The sequence below is a fragment of the Camellia sinensis genome, chromosome 15 (genome assembly GCF_055761805.1).
Source record: "Camellia sinensis isolate YWXY chromosome 15, ASM5576180v1, whole genome shotgun sequence".
NCBI classification, from domain to species: domain Eukaryota; kingdom Viridiplantae; phylum Streptophyta; class Magnoliopsida; order Ericales; family Theaceae; genus Camellia; species Camellia sinensis.
In genome coordinates, this window is record NC_138975.1 from 90,497,727 (window position 1) to 90,508,931 (window position 11,205).

Consider the following 11,205-nt stretch of genomic DNA (forward strand, 5'->3'; position numbering starts at 1 on the left):
TCTTAGATTTATAATAGATGTAGAGGAAAGCCCTAAATTATTACAAGAAACCTAGATATTGATTGTGGTTTATGGAAGATAATTAGACATACAGATAATTGGACATAAATGTTATGTGGATGTGTCATGACATCTTGTGATGAAGTAAGTTTAGGGGTGTGTTGAAATGATAACTTGTGTGATGTATGTGGTACTCCTGTGGGGAATTTAGGTGCCCACGTGCCCAATCGTGAGAGGATGATAAATGTGGAAATGTTTGAGGTGTCCACGTGCTCGATCGTATGAGGACAATAAATATGGATAGTGTGAGGTGCCCACCAACCCATCTGTGTGAGGATGAAAAATGTGGGAACATTTGAAATGATTTATATGCTTGTATATATCTTCATATATATATATATATATATATTCATGTAAAATGTTGAGAATAAAAGTTGTGGACTAGTAAATTTTGGGTTATGCATAATTAAATCCAATATTTATATACTTTGTTAAATGTATTTCTTATTGAGCAATTTAGCTCATTCCTATAATATTAACCTTTCAAGTCAAGATGAAGGAGTACAACCTCATTGATTACATAACTAAACCTTTTGTGGAGTACGGATGCTCAGTTGTTGTGCCTATTGTGATTAATTGAGAATTTCATGTATCCAAGTTATTTGTTTTGTTTATTATTTTGTTTTCGGAAATAGACTAGTAGTTTTTGAAGAAATTGTAAGCCATTAAGGCATCTTAGTATAGATCATTCTCTATCTTTTTGAACTACATGTAATCTTGTACTTAATGGAAACTTGTCAAGTATATTGTGAATGTGTAATCAAATGGGAGTTCAATGAGAAAGAGAAGTGTTTTGGGCCAACATGTTTCTATCTTTTCACATTATTAACTTATTTGTATCAATTTATGATTTCTCTTTGGAAATGAAATGTATAATTAGACCATTGTTAAGGATAAATTTGAGGTCATTACAAATTGGTATCAGAGTTAACTAGGTTTGAATATCTTGAGCTCGTGGGAGGTGGCGTTTGCCGCAATGGGTTCGTTATGCTAGTATGGGACGTAAATTGCCTTGCATGTTTTTTGTGTTTATGTGACTATGTGGGTATAGGGTTAAACTTCTAGGATATGACTTGCGTCTATCGTACTTATCGAAATCCTTTTACAAAGGCACCTGATCAACGCTTTTTCCATCTAAAAGTCCTTGAGTGTCGTGGGACAGGTTGACATCTTAAGAGGGTGATCCATATGTGCTCTTTGTGTTTATGTGCTCACATGTTGTGCATTATGTGAATTGACACCTGAGTAGGTTGTGATTATTCGGTTGCGACGTGTGAAGTGATGGGTGGGTATGTGAAATTTTGAGTTTAATCTTATTTTACCTTTATTTTCATATTAGATGTCTAGACATGGTAGAGGTCGTAGTAGACCTCGCCGAGGTAGTCAATGTATTCTGGTTCAACAAGATCTTTCTCCCTAAGAAGAAAGGATTGGACAAAATAATGTGGCCGCACCTCTTACCAAAGATGTAATGGGGGTATTGGCCAAAGAGATGGTTGGGGCTCTCAGAGAGTCCATGCACATTCTTAGAGCCGAGCAACATGCTCGGACTATTAAAGGAGAGTCTAGGACCTCTTTTCTGAAGAAAGAGTTTTTCCATTCAAATCCTGCCGAGTTCTATGGTGGTGCTAAACCATTAAAGGGTGATGAATGGTTAGACCAATTCACTAAATCTTTCGAGATTCTAGACATCCGTGAGGGTGAATGTAACATGCCCAGGGGGTACCCATGCGCGTTAATCAGTTCGGACCCTCGATCCCTTTGATCTAGTCTCACAAGTGCAATATGAAACATAGACGAGAGTCCACACTTGGCAAATTTTAGAAAATTCATTTTTATTGCAAAAAACATTTTTGCCAGAAATAGACTGCGTTATCAGATCTTAGAGTCACCATCTAATATTTTGGAAAATTAGGAAACCCATGACTCGTGCTAAGGCCACCGTTCGTCATAACCAAAGCTGTCTTGGTTTAGAACCTTAGGTATGAGAGGGGAACGTTATTAATTGAGCACCCCCGCTCACCTGATCAAATGATCGGCCTTTACTAAACCATGATATAAATTTTATTTATTTTATATGTTCATATTTAGTTTATTTAATAAATCTTAAAAATTACTATGTGAAGCATACAAGTATACACTGTGTCATTTATTTTGGAATAATTTGATTTCATGTATTTTGAAAGAATTTTGAAGATGTACAACTCAAAAAAATTGAGTCTACAGGCATGAAAACCAACATCATTCCAAATTAAGTGACACAACCTCCATCTACTAGCATTCATAGAGTTATATCACATAAGCAAATAGCCTCATGGTAGAATGCTAAACATCAGTAAAAAAAAAAAAAAAAAAAAAAAAAAAACACACACACACACACACACACACACACACACACACACATAAACAGGATGCTAAAGCATAAAAATTTACATATTTGACTTCCTGCGAACAAGCTACAAAACAAAGTTAGTAAAACATGCATGATCTTATATACAAAATTCTAATGCAATTCACTCATGAGATGCAACTAAAGATTCGGCTTCTAAGATATGACATGTGAATCATTTCAAGAACATGAGGTAGCGCACATAATCACATAGGAATTGATTAAATCCACAAATGCAAAATTAGTTGAATCAAGATACACGAAACATGGATGCAAAGTAAGGATATACTAAAAAAATAAAATAAACATGATGCATATCCACAAATAAGGAAAGCAAGTAAAAGAACAGAATAGAAAGAAGTGGGCGGGAAATTATTACAACACTTTGAATAAATTATTACAGACCAAATGTGAGTGAGAGAGAGAGAGAGAGAGAGAGAGAGGAATAAAAAAAAAACCTCACAAAACACTCAAAATAAAAATAAACAAAATAAAAGTTTCATGTTCCTTGGAACCGTCAGCGGAAATTGGTCAACACTGGGAGATTATGTCATCTTGTCCAAAAGAAGCTAACCGGCCGGCCAACTAGGCCGAGCAAAACCTTCCAAAGAAAGATTGAACTTTTTGATTTCCAAATTTCCTCTTGATCACCCTCAAGTTTAGGAAGTGTGTTCTCAATCTTCAATTCAAAACTGGAATGGAGCTCTGGGTATGTGTGGTGGAAAAGAGGCTAACTCTCTTAATTTTTTCTCACTTTCAACAACACTCACCCTTTTCTTTGATCAATCACTAATGAAATTTAGCTATTTCAAAATTTTTGGAGTTGTTTTGGATGTATAAAAGGTGGAATTTCAGTGCGTATAAGCCATGGAAGGTATTTATGAAAGATGGAAGTGTTTTTGGCTCAAAACTTGAATTTTCTCTCTTTTCTCTTCAATTTCGTGGTCCTCTTCCTCTCCTACAATTTGATCATTCTATATAGGCAATGAGGGAGAGTTAAGGTCAAAAAGAAGGTGGGAGACAAAAATGTGATAGGATGACAAATTTTCAAGGTGGTTGTATGGGATACTCTTTTATGGATGCAAACAAAACCTCTTTTTGACAATGGGAGATGATTAGGTATGTATTTGGTGATATATAAGTCAGCCAATGGGGTAGGGGAGTGTCCCACACACAAGAAAAAATGCAAAAAATAACCTTCTCTGCCTGCTGGTTTGAAATGGTTAAAATATTATTTGAGGGAAAATATAACACAAGGCAAAGCTTTGGTAGAGTGGTTAATGTGTTGGGTGTTGAGGTTGGGTGTTCAAACCACCTTCCAAGCATTCTTTAAATTCATTTTTTTGGGTAAAGACATGTCAAAGCCACATCATCAGCAAGGACCAATCAAATCATGCCACGTTAGCAAGATCGTTACGTCAGCGTCACAGTCAACATTTGACAGAATATTTTGTATATGGACGGAATATTCCTTGAGTTAACAGAATATTCCCTCACATAACAGAATATTCCATGAGTTTTGAAAATTACAATTTGGCCTAGAAGTTTCAAAGATTTGTGCTGTAACCCAGATTTCGGGAGAATTTTTCAATGAGACCCCGAAAGTGCAAGGAAGGTTGATCCTAGCTAAATGAACCACTCTGGACACAACCGTGAGGTCAAAATATTTCCTTAGAAAGGTAATTTGTGGCTATTTAGGGTTAGAGACAGGGCTCAAATTCTAAATTTTTTTATTGAGGATTCTATAAGAAACACCTTCTTATTTTCATCATCGGGTGATCAAAAAGAAGCGCCCAAGTCTTAGGACTGGTCAAAATAGGGTGTCTACAGTGAACTCCGGGTAGCATTTGCCATCTGTCAGTTAAAAGAAGATGCTGGCCAATGGTGGAAGTATGCCAAGGGCCGTATTGAGCATACTTAGAGGCATTCTCCTATGCTTTTAAGGAGAAATACCTTCCTCCCACCACAAGAGAGTGCCTGAGGAAGGAATCTGAGGAACTTAAGCAGTTTGATTCCACTGTGGCCGAGTTTGAGGCTAGGGATTTTGATGAAGGTGATAGAGAATATAATTCGTGATTATGATAGGCTAGTGAAGTCCGCCGCACATGTTGAAGTAGTGTTACAGGTAGAAGAAAAGAATCGAAGACTTAAGAGACAAGGGTTTTCAGAGCCTCAGGGAGATATAAGGTCATCTAAGAATTGAGGGGCTCGTTATCCTTTCAATCACCACCCCAATAGACCTAAGCATCAGTTCCTATGTTAGCAAAAAACACAAAGTGTATCGGGCAGAGTGGGTTTACTTGTTACTGGTGTCGCTAGCAGGGCCATAAGTCAGTTGTATGTCCACGGAGGGGTAGTTAATAACATCAATCTTCGGCTCGTTCTCAGAACCAGACACAGGGTGGGGGTCAACCACCCTTATGTTATCAGTGTGGCCAAACTGGACATATGAGAAGGTCTTGCCCATAGTTGGCTAAGACAGCCAGTGCTTCAGGGTCCCGACAGGCGAGAGGATTTCAGACAGGCCAGGGTTAGAGGCAGACTCATCTGCTAGTTTAGTTTGGATAGACATCCAGGGCAGTACACGGGCCCACTTCTGCACAGTCGGTAGGTGATCAAGGTGAGCAGAGACCACAAGGGTGAGTGTATGCCGTCACCACAGTCGAGTAGTCATCTGAACCATCTGTAGTGAGGGTACATATCTCGTTTTCAATAGTTGGGCCAATGTGTTGATAGATACTATAACGTCTTACTCATTTATATCATCTGTATTTGCATCCATTCTGGGGTTAGAGATTGACCAATTTGAGTCTCCGCTCATGGTAGAGTCACTAGTTATGGGTAAAGTCATCTTGAATTGGGTATGTCGTGGTTGTAAGATTGAGGTCACCAATCATCGACTCTCTTTTGACTTTATTGTACTGGATATGTCAAGTTTAATTTTATTCTAGGCATGGATTGGTTGTTTTTCTACCACGCCAACATAGATTGCCACTATAAGAGGGTTACCATGTGTACACCTAATGGGGACTGTTTTTATTTCTTGGGGGATTGAATCAATAGCTTGTTACCACCACCACATGACCTACGGGGTTGAAGCGAACTTAGTTTTCTCTTTGTGATCTTGCTTGTCGAGGAGGGTAGCATGGTTTGGGATACGTTTCTTAGAGTAGTTTGGGAGTATTCAGAATCTTTCCGGAAGACCTCATCAAATTACCACCTCATCATGAGGTTAAGTTTTCCATAGACTTGGTGCCTGGCACGACACCCATCTCTATGTCACCTGATAGGTTCACACCGGCCGAGTTACTTGTTCTGAAGGAGCAGTTGCAAGAATTGTAAGACAAGGGCTTTATACGCCCTAGCACCTCGCCATAAGAAGCACCGACTCTCTTTGTTAAAAAGAATGATGGTTCATTGTGGCTATGTATTGATTACTACGAGTTGAATAGGGTCACCATTAAGAACAAGTCCCTGTTGCCTAGAATAGATAGCCTCTTCAACCAATTTAAAGGTTCCTGATGTTTTTCAAAAATTGACCTAAGGTCTGGTTATCATCAATTGTGAGTGAAAGAGGAGGACATTATGAAGATGACCTTTCCTACTCAGTATGGTTATTTTGAGCTCCTTGTCATGTCGTTTGGCTTAACCAATGCCTCTGCCACTTTTATAGATCTGATGAATCGAGTCTTCTGGGAGTATCTTGATAAATTTGTAGTTGTCTTTGTGGATGACATATTGATCTACTCACCCTCTAAAGAGAAGGATGAAGGGCTCCTCCGTATTGTCCTACAGCTGCTTAGGGAGCACGATTGTACGCTACGTACGAGAAGTGTAAATTTTGGATTTTCGAAGTGAAGTTTTTGGGCCACGTCATTTTCGGGAAGAGGGTTACTGTAAACTATTCTAAGGTTGAAGTAGTACAAAAGTGGTAGAGCCTTAAGAATGCCTTTGAGATTCGTAGTTTCTTGGGACATGCAGGTTATTATAGACTTTTTGTGAGAGCTTTCTCTACCCTTGCATCATTATTGACTAGATTGACTAGGAAATGGGTGAAGTTTGTTTGAAGTGAGGCATGTGAGAGATCTTTTCAAGAGTTGAAGCTTAGGTTGACTACCCGTGACACCCCAAAAAACACCATGTGTTATAATTCTATTATTACCTATCCTTGAATACCCTAAGTGAAATTAACCATCTTACTACATAGATATTTAAGGTAAAGCTTAGAAATAGGTAGCAAGGAGACTTTAAAACACAAGAATTCTACCATCCACTATTAAGACTTAAGTATCAATTCCCTCTTGAACATGGCAAGTAAGCGTGCATTATATCAAAAGCATTATTACATGACATGACCGAACATTTACCTTAATTTCATCACCTTACAATACTCTAAGAGATAGAAATATGAATTAATAAGTTGAAACCCTAGAATTGGCAGGAAACTTAGAAATGAAAAACATGCATTTAATACTATGTTGTTTTGCTAATCGAGATTAGTGTTAATTAAGCAAGATTAAGTTAAACATTGATTAATTAGAAACTAACCTTGATTAATTACAACTTAGATTAATTAATTAAGTAAGCGAGATTAGATAAATTGGTGAGGCATACAAATAAGTTATGCATACACCTCCCTTTTGCCCCACCTCATCGAATAGAAGCTTGGTCCCAAACCAAAAAAATAAGAAGGCGAAATCTGCTGGAGGAAATAAGAAAGAGCTAGAGAAAAACAGAATGAGCTAGAAGAAAGGAGAAAGAGAGAAAGAAAGGAAAAAATGAAGAACTCAAGAAATCTTAGGCTAAATTCATCCTAAAAAGTGTTTTAAGGTAAGATTTCTATCCTAATTTATGTAGCAGAGCTTCCTAGCATTCAAGTTCAAGAAAAAGTTAGGATTAATTTGGTTTAAGAATGAAGATTTGAGAGAAAGAATGAAGGAAATTAGGCTAGGAGGAAGAACAACGCATGTAGCTTAGGATTTCATCTTTTTGAAGCAATTTTTTATGTTCTTGATGTATTTAGACCTTCATCATCACATATCCATTTGGTTTTCGTAAGTTTTGTGGCTTAAATTCATGTTTTGGAAAAAAGAAATGAAAGGTTTTGGAAAAGGAATTAGTTTTTGAAATTTATGATAAATCTTAAAGTTTGATCTTTAATTCTTGAAACCAAGCCAAGTTTTGATGTTTTTGATTTGGAAAACAATCCTATTTTCATGTTGGTCATCAAATTTACATGTTTTATGTTGATTTTTCTTAAGCCCTAGCCATGAAACCAAGCTAAGAACAGTAAGAACTTGAAGAATTTTCGGACAGATAGACTTTGCCAAGAACCTTATGTGCAGCAAGCTTCACCTGTTCACGGTTTTGATTCTAAAAAAAAAAAGGCACGTGCAGCCCGTACGTGCCCTGTTTGTCCCAGACGTGTGGTTTGGGTCCCGCATGTGTGGAAATCCCTTGTTTCATGTGCAATTTTGTTTCATGATCCTTTTTCATATAGGACAGTTCCTGTATGCATTTGACACTTAGTTAAGACTTGAATTAGACCTAAAACAATGCTAAAACACTTGAGAAAATTTAAGAGAATGTTTAGTTAAGCTTAGATAAACGGTTTGTTAAATTAATGCAAATTAGTTAAGAATTTCAATGTTTTGTTCTTATTTTGTGTAGATTAAGCTTTGAAGGAGATATACCTTTGTTCACGGAGCCATTTGTGAGTAGTGATTTAGTAACGTTATATTCAAAATGATTATAATGCTAAACTTGATTATGTTTACAAGCTATGATGCGTTTCGTTATAAATGAACATTTTATACTCTTTTATCATGTACCTAGATGGCATTCTTGGATCAAGTCTCACAATTGGGGGAATAACCAAGCTTTGAAGGAGATATACCTTTGTTCACGAAGCCATTTGCGAGTAGTGATTTAGTAACGTTACGTTCAAAATGATATAATGCTAACCTTGATTATGTTTACAAGCTATGATGTGTTTTGTTATGAATGGACATTTTATACTCTTTTATCATGTACCTAGATGGCATTCTTGGATCAAGTCTCACAATTGGGGAAATAACCAATCATGTATTATGGTCGAGTTCACATTTGTTCCGTTTAGCCGGTACTAGGGCCGGTAAAGCACCTTGTAATCCATGAAATGCTCATCACTATATAATGTTTGCAAAGTTAAGTCATGTTTTTCCTTGTACAAGCTAATGATATATTTTGAAGTTATGTTTCTAATGCTCTTTAATGTTCCTTCATTTACCACCTTACTTTATTGCTATTCACTAGGCAATGGCTCACCCATCTCCCTTATATATATGTAGGCAATGAAGAGTCCGATTATGATGAGAAGTTTGAATAGAAGCTGATCTTGTATGCTTGTACTAAATTTGTAAAGCCTTGGCATATGTGTTGTATTTTGCTTTTGTCTTATGGATCATGTAATAATGCAAAGATAACAATCCAAGAGGAATGTATATTTTCATTTCATGTAGTTATGCACTGCTCAGGATGAATGTTTTCAAATGGACTCAATGTAAAAAATAATGGCTTCCACACTCAAAGAACTGAAAATTTTACCCCAATTATCATATGAGTCCTTGTTTGTAAGTTAGGCCTTTCGTAGTCAAAGACTATTGGTCAATCACTACACCATCGTGGTTAGGGCAGATTAGGGTCATGACACTACTACACCAATCCTAATCATTTCGGAGCGAGGTTTGGGTTACACGATGTATTGTGATACTTCTAAGGAGGGTCTAGGGTGTGTTTTGATGTAAAAGGGTAAGGTGGTAGGATATGGCTCCCACAAACTGAAGAATCACGAGAGAAATTACCTAACACATGATCTAGAGCTAGCCCTCGGTCATCTTCGTCTTGAAACTTTGGAGACACTACTTGTATGGTGAGAGGTTCGATGTTTTTTTCGGACCACAAAAGCCTCAAATATTTTTTTTCCCAAAAAGATTCAAACTTACAATAGAGAAGATAGATAAAGTTCATGAGATATTATGATTTGGAGTTGCACTATCACCTAGGAAAGGCCAACGTGGTGGCCAATGCTTTGAATAGGAAGTTCATAAGTACCATGGCTAGTCTTGCCATTAGGGAGCGGGAAATGCTGGACGATATTAGTGAATTTGACTTGCATCTAGGCGAGTTTATGGATCATGCCACTTTATTTACAGTTCTTGCACAAGCTACACTAGTCACACGAGTTGTAGAGGAACAACGAAATGATCCGAAAGTGGAAACAATCAGAAAGAAAAATCTCCAAAGGGAAAGAGGAAAAGGGTTTGAGGGTACATTCTGATATGATTGTCCAATATTTAGACAACCTTTTTGTGCCAAATCTTATAGAGACAAAGTACTTCGGGAATACCACCATTCTCGCCTTGCGGTGCATCCGGAAGGCACAAAAATTTACCATGACCTTAGCCGTCAATTTTGGTGGAGGGGTATGAAGCGAAATGTAGCCTTGATTGTCTCTAAATGTCTAACCTGCCAACAAGTCAAAGCAGAATACCAAAAGCCAGCCGAGTTGTTGCAACCCTTACTGATAACTAAGTGGAAGTGGGAGCACATCATTATGGACTTTGTTTCAGGTGTTCCTAGAACGCAAAAGGGTAATGACGTGGTTTGGGTCATCGTGGATCGACTAACTAAGTCGGCCCATTTTCTTACCAGGTGTATAGGGCATTCGGTTAACTACTTAGCAGAGCTTTATGTTAAAGAGATTGTCCGGCTTCATGAGATCCTAGTGAGTATTATCTCAGATAAAGACCCTCGTTTTACCGCTCGGCTATGACAGAGCTTATAGAGTGTTATGGGTACACAATTAATTTTTAGCACTATTTATCACCCTCAAACTGACGACTAGTCTGAGCGGACTATCTAAATTTTAGAAGACATGTTGAGAACTTGGGTTTTGGACTTCAAGGGCTCTTGAGAGAGGCACTTGCCTCTAGTGCAGTTTGCTTACAATAATGATTATCATGCTAGCATTGAGGTGGCACCTTTCGAAGCCCTGTATAGGCACCCCGTGTAGATCACCAGTATATTGGACTGAGGTAGAGGACTCACCCATGCTTGGACCTAAGTTGATTCGTGAGATCATCGAGAAGGTGACTCTCATTTAGAAGAGGTTGATTACAGCTCAAATCTGATAGAAATTTTATGCATACCAGAGGAGGAGACCTCTATCTTTTAATGTTGGGAATCATGTGTTTTTGAAGATATCGCCTAGGAAGGGTTTGATGAGATTTGGTTAGAGTGGGAAATTGTCACCTAGATTCATTGGTCCTTTTGACATCATAGAATAGATGGGGGGAAGTGACCTATTGCCTTACTTTACCACCATAACTTTCCAGAGTATACAATGTATTCCATGTCTTCATTCTTCGCAAGTATGAACCGAACCTTTCCCAAGTCTTAGATTGGACGAGCCTTGTGGTGGATAAGAATGCCCCTTATGAGGAGTGACTGGTAAAGATTTTAGATTCTAGAGAACAAGTTTTGAGGGGAAAAACCATACGTGGGAATGAGAAGCCAAGGTCCGTGAAAAATACCTAGATTTGTTTAATGAGATGTAATATTATTTTCGTTAATTTCCTTGGTACCAAGTATATGGCATGTGCGAAAGAGTAAATAGAAGGAAATGTTTTCTTGACAAATCTAAACTTTATATCTTCATTTGAATTGTAATTTTGATTTTGTTCCATTTATCAGTTTCATGGTTGTTGTAGTTGTTG